Below are 6,519 nucleotides of genomic sequence, written 5' to 3'. Positions count from 1 at the left end.
AAATGATTGTTTATTATAATTAGGCGCGCATAATAAAAGTGAAATACACTGATAACATCTCCATTCTATACTGCCTAACACAATCTGCAGAACGAGGAAGAAAGACCAGAGGTGTTTCAATCGGAAGCATCTTCCGCAGTGATCCAGTCCTTCAAAATGCACTTATATAGTAAAATAATATTGCATTAGAGCTTGGCTAGGCGGTTAAAAAACTCTGAAAAAAACATTGAAAGATGTCGTTATGAGCATTTATGAAAAAGGTTTCATTAAAAATATTTTTACTAAATGTGGTGGTTGCTTGCTATAAGGTGAACGAATAGGGACTTACTCCCAAGGAGGCAAAATTTTGTGTGGAAATGTCCGCGTTCTTTGATACATTAGGAACGCCAGTGCGGGGTTTGCTCCTGTGCAGAAATGGCTTCAGTGTTAGAGAGCCTCTGCTTGGCGTGCAGGACATCTCAGGTTTGTATCTGGTTAGAGGAGCTTGGCAGGAGGTCATATGAAAGTCCGCTGCCCAGGACCCCGGGAAGCTACTGCCAGTCTGAGTAGGCAGTACTCCGCTTCACGCATTCCTGTGTGATCCCCTCCAAAGCATCCCTTCTCCGCATTAGCATCTCCTCCGTCGCATCTAGATCCAAGGGCTCCTGAGACTGACAGGTAAACATCCCAGATGAGAAGCCGGCAATCTTATCGAAAGACGAGGGTTTGCCGCGAGAATTACAATCTCCCAAAGAGCAACGGAGGAATGCAAAATAACATTCAAGCCTAATTGTATTTATGAGCCGGAAGACGGGCTGCTCCTCAATTAGCATTCCGAATTTGCTCCGTGCAGGAAGAGGTGTCAGAAGGAGGAATGGCCTCATTTGTATTCCTTTTCTGCTAAGACAGATAAGACCCATCTCTCCTTTTCCAGGAGGTCTCTCTGACAAAGAGGTGTGAGTGTACATTTTATGTTTATACAACATTGACTGGAAGTTTTCTCACCGCAAAAAAATACCCCCAAAAGAACCCCAAACACCTTTTCTACGAACATTTGGCATTTTTTTGCCACAGTATTAAAGTCTTTTGAGTTACTCCATCCCCGATATTTGCTGTTAATATGATGATATATTAATTGGGAGCCTTTACATGGAAACAAAAAAGAGCAGAAAGAAAAGAACAGAAGAGCACAAGGAGGAGATCAACACTTGGTGGGTTTTCAGAAGGGGGGAGAGCTAGTCTGGTGTTGTGGTTAAGAGGAGCCAGACTCTGAAGAATTGGGTTTGATTCTCCGCTTCTCCACATGCAGCCAGCTGGGCAGCCCTGGGTTAATCACAGTTCTCTTAGAACTGTTCTTGCAGAGCAGTTCTCTCAGAGCTTTCTCAATCCTACTTACTTCACTCACAGGGTGTCTGTTGTGGGGAGAACAAGAGAAAGCCACTTGGGACTCCTTCAGGAAGGGAGAAGCAGGGTATAAAAAAAACAGCTATTATTAGAGAGTATTGTCCACATAACAGTGTGCAATACTCAAAGGGAAAAAAAACCACAGTCTTCTCAGGAGCCAATGGAATCAAGCAAAAGGGAGAAATCAGCTAAACTAGCCTGCAAAACAGACCACCAGCAGCTGACAACCAAGAAGGAAAAAAGAAAGAAACCTTAACAATGATGCCCAGAAGCAGCACAATTCCCTGCAAGCCAGCCAGAGCAAGACAAAACAAAAAAAGCCTTCAGCCTCACCAAGACGACAAGAAAGTCTCTCGTCTTTTTCAATCCATCAGATGCCCATGGGCACCCTCTATTTGACTTGGGGCCGTGCAAATAAGTTACAGTAACCCTTCAATCTCCAGTTGTTTTTGGTCTCCTGCTTTGTTATTAGCTCGTGAGGAGAGGGAGATGTCATTTAAAAACACAAGGACTTTTTTTTGTCTCTTAAACTGGTGATAACACATCAGTATGGCCCCTCTTCTTTTGCAGCAGAGCACTGAGCCACTAGCCTGTGATTTGAAGGGGGTGGATGGATGGAGTGAGAGAGGACAAGAGGTAGAGAGGTATAGATAGATGGACAGATGTTTGGATAGATGCATGAATGGAAGGATGGATGGCATGCAGGTGGTCAGACCGGTGGACAGGTAGAGAGACATGACCTTCATCTCCTCTGTCTCAACCATTATCCCAGTGCCCAAAGACGTCCAGCAGAAGAGGTAAGCAGGTGAGTATTGGCACCCTATTAATAGCATGATGCCTTGAGTTTGTGAAGATAGGGTGGAATATAAATTCCAAAACAAACAAACATGCCACTTTGCTGCCACTTTTGGCCTCCATGATTTCAGATGAAAGATTTGCGGTTAGCACTCATCGCATTACCTGAATTTATTTAGCTGGTTGATCAGATGCTGAACTCCAGAGGGCATTGCAAACAGCCCTGGATAGACGCAGCCCACCTGCCTCTCTGCCTGCTTTAACCACTTGTGAGTTCAGCAGGAAAAGGAGAAAAGCTGACATCTTTTTTCTTTGCAGGGTGTGGGGAGCGCTTTGGACTGAAAACCATCTTGAAGCCTCTCAGACTGTTCTGAAGGGACCACAAACCAGGTGCCGTTCACAGGAAATGTTTCCTTAATGTCTCTGCCCAGAAGCCAAACTAGGAGTGGACAGACGGGATCCCTAAACCTGTTTGGGGAGAAAGAAATGAAGCTCCTCAAGTCGTAACCCCGTTGGGCAACCAGTGCTTATCTGCAGTTTCTTGGGGAGGAGGGGGAGGCTGCATTGGAGGGGAGGCCTGTAGGGCACAACACCCTACTGAGGGCCCCCTTCACAGACCAAAGCCCCACACCCAAATCTCCAACCCAGAGTTGGCAGCCCTACCTGTCACAGTCTCAGTCTTGTGCCTGACAAATTGAACCCCCAGGGGAGGGTTAGGGTGGGCTTTAGGAATTTAGGGAGGCATTCATAGGAGCAAAGGTCAGGGGTCTAGCATAAGGTTACCAGGCTCCAGGAGAGACCTGGAGATTGCCTAGCATGACATGTGATCTCCAGCTGATATAGATCAGGAACCCCGGACAAAATGGCTTCTTCAGAGGATAGACGCTAGCAGGGGTAGTCAAACTGCGGCCCTCCAGATGTCCATGGACTACAATTCCCAGGAGCCCCTGCCAGCATTCGCTGGCAGGGGCTCCTGGGAATTGTAGTCCATGGACATCTGGAGGGCCGCAGTTTGACTACCCCCAGCATTCTACCAGGTTGAGGCCCTTCCTTTCCCCAAATCCCCTCCTCCCCAGGCTCTGCCCCCAAATTGTCCAGTTTGTCCCCAGTTCCTAGTTGGCAGCAGGAGGTCAGGATGCCAGGATCTGAGTCAAACAAAAAAACGGGGTGAGAGAGTGGTCTGTTTTTGAACGAGGGCGTTCCAATCCAAACTGCCCAGCCTGAAATGCTGCAAGTATTGATTCATTCATGAATCTCGCTGCATTTAACCTGTCAAATTATGGACCGTCCAGATATCAGGGAGGGGAAACGAGCAGGCCAGAGGCATCGATGGTTTAATTACGGCTTGTCAAGCACCTTTTTCATGATTTTAATTACCGAACCCGGAGTCAGAAAACACACATCACGAATGTCGAAGGAGGAGGAGAGGGGAAGAGCTGGGCAGCCTCGCCTCGGAAGCTCCACTGACGCAAGCTTAAATTAATTCATGTGTTTTTAATTGCGGAGTGGATTTTGAATTAACGAAGGCAAATTTTCATCAGCACAAATGCAAATTGCGGGCATGCTTTTTTTGAGAACCTCATAGCACGGAATGACAAAGCAATTCTTCCCCCCAGAATTAATATTGTTGTTGTTATATTGTTAATGTTCTATATGTTTTATGGAAACCGCCCAGAGCCGTAGGGAAGGGCGGTATAAAAATCTAAATAAATGAAAGTGTTCAGGTTTCAGCAAGCAATCTCCAGGAAAAGTGCTAATGGCAAATTGTACATGATTACCAGCCAGAGCTAGGGATGCCAGCCTCCAGGTGGGGCCTGGAGATCCCCCAGAAGTAGAGCTCATCTCTGGGTGGACTGAGGTCCCTCCCCACCCCAAATCCCACCCACTCCCGGCTCCACCCCCAAAGTATATGGGTATGTCACAACTTAGAGCTGGCAACTATATTTGGGGGGGGGGTGGAGTTTGGAGAGGGAAGGGAGCTCAGCAGGAAGAAGACTTTGACTCAGGGGTGGAGCATCTATTGGCATGTGGAAGGTCCAATGTTCAATCCCTTTTAACTCCAGTTGAAAGACATGGCAGCAGCTGATGGGGGAAACGTCGGCTGCCTGTCTGAGTTGACAATACGAACTTTGATGGACCAAGGGTCTGACTCCGTATTCAGCTCCATGTATTCATGGCCGTGTCCACAGCTCTGCTTCCCAACCATATTCTGCATGATTGTACCCCTTCTTGGGATACACACTTTTCTTGGATGCTTTAGGATGCTTTGGGCTGATCCTGCGTTGAGCAGGGGGTTGGACTAGATGGCCTGTGTGGCCCCTCCCAACTCTATGATTCTTGATGTCTGAAGAATGTTTCAGGGGTTCCTCAATGGTAAAAAGGTTGAGAGGGGCCGCATTACGGAGAAACAGAAATGGGGTTGTCCTCCTCCAGATTCCAGACAGGGGGCGACAATCTCCCTCTGAGGCATGCGCCCTCCAGAGTACGCATGTATGATCCCAAGGGGAGGTCTCTGCCACATTCCCACATTACATTTGCAGCTCTATGCTTTCACGGGGTGAAACCGGGATAGATAGTGAGCGAGCTGACTGGAAATGCAGGTCTTGACGCCCACAAAGGAGCCGCTTCATCCTTTGTTCAAGGCTACTTTCCGACGGCTCGCTTAAGACCACTTAAGCCTCTTTCTCACGGTGTCCTCGTGAGGCTTGTTTACTCACTGGCTTGTCTTATTCCTGGAGTTTCGCCAGCACCGCGATGGAGAACCCGGGCTGAAAATGCAAGTGTTTATGTGTCTGTGTCAGGGTTAAGGATAAATCCAAGAGATTTTTAAAACCCTAACTTGCTTTTCTGGGCCAGTTCCAAATCCCTAATGAAAACCTTTCACTTCACTTCAAGGAAGCGTCCATCGGCTGCAGCGTTCCAGCTCGGTTCGTGTCCTGCTTTTCAGCGATGAACAGGGAGCTCATCATTCGCTGAATTGTTCGAATGTGTCTGTCCAAATGGAGGTATATCAGATTTGCACAAATAGTCTGCTCTCTCACACCCTGTATAGCCCTCCATCTAATGGCACCACCTCCATTTTTAAAACAGGATACGGTAGAAGAAGGGGCGGGGGTAGGTTTTAAGTTATGTATTTATTTTATTTTTATAACACCCGTCCATGTGGCTCATGCACTGGCAGGGGCTCATGGGAATGGTAGTCCATGGGCCTCTGGAGAGTCACAATTTGCCCCCCCTGCCCCCGTTACTAAATGGACTTTAAAGCCCGCAGGCCTCTTAGCATCATCAAAGCCAAAATGCAGAAGGGACTAATCGGATTCTCCCTGAAAACCTGATGGGAGGGCAAAGAATCAGAGTGTTGAAGTTATTTTTTGAAGTCATTTTTGGCTGGGCCGTGTTCTGATTGGTTCATTATGGCACCTGACTATGATGGACTTTAGAGCAAGGGTAGTCAACCTGTGGTCCTCCAGATGTCCATGGACTACAATTCCCATGAGCCCCTGCCAGCGAACGCTGGCAGGGGCTCCTGGGAATTGTAGTCCATGGGCATCTGGAGGACCACAGGTTGACTACCCCCGCTTTAGAGTATTGGCCAGTCTAGTGTCAACGTCTTTAAAAATCAACCTTTGTTTTCTAATAGCTGCTCCTCTTTTGCTTTATTCCTGTTTTCATTTTTTCAGATGGGTACCTGGAGGCTGACTCTAGTCCTGTACAATTTTGCAAAGCCCAAAATGAAATGTGATCGGTAAACCAGTCACATTTATAGAATACCGTCCTTGTAATAAATTAAGTTGAAGTTGCTTCTTGAAGATAATCCGGCATTAGCTGTCCCCGCCGCCAGGACACGGCTTGGCAGACTTTGAAAAATCCCAACTTTGAAAACCTCGGTTTGGAAATTCACAGCTGGATAATTGAATTGCTTTTTATAAAATATGCAGATACAAAGATAGGCACTTGCATTTGACGATTTTAATTTCTTTTGCGCATACTTGACAATCATATTTCAATCAGCCCCGAGAAATGTATAAAAAATGGAGCAATCTTCTCATTTCTGTATTTGCTCTGCTTTTTTTCTCATGAGGCCTCTGAACTCAGGTCCCACGAAAGGGCCACAGAGAGAGTCTAGAGTTCCCAACCTCTAGGTAGTGGCTGGAAGTTTCCAAGGGCTACATCTGATCTCCAGGTGACAGAGATTCGTTCACCTGGAGAAAATGGCCACTTCGGCTTACATTCCCAGAAGCCATATTTATTCATGGACTACCGTTTCCTCACTGTTCCTGCACTGCTATAGCAATAGGGCATCCCCATAGCCCTTCGTAAAGCTCCACCTTCCCCTTTGAA

General features: G+C 47.0%; 1 long non-coding RNA gene across 2 annotated transcripts; it reads left to right on the top strand.

Annotated features, from left to right (window-relative positions):
* The first annotated feature begins 825 nt into the window (after positions 1 to 825).
* LOC143820153 (uncharacterized) lies at positions 826 to 6,168 on the top strand. Of its 2 annotated transcripts, none has more exons than XR_013225259.1 (4): positions 826 to 935; positions 2,497 to 2,568; positions 5,074 to 5,183; positions 5,859 to 6,168. It is a non-coding gene; the product is annotated as an uncharacterized LOC143820153 (long non-coding RNA). The 2 variants fall into 2 exon arrangements; XR_013225260.1 differs by lacking the exon at positions 826 to 935 and adding an exon at positions 2,096 to 2,188.
* The last annotated feature ends 351 nt before the right edge of the window (positions 6,169 to 6,519 follow it).

Source organism: Paroedura picta, chromosome 11 (assembly GCF_049243985.1).
Source record: "Paroedura picta isolate Pp20150507F chromosome 11, Ppicta_v3.0, whole genome shotgun sequence".
NCBI classification, from domain to species: domain Eukaryota; kingdom Metazoa; phylum Chordata; class Lepidosauria; order Squamata; family Gekkonidae; genus Paroedura; species Paroedura picta.
Note: the sequence above shows the minus strand (reverse complement) of the source record. Positions and strands in the feature narration are given on the sequence as shown.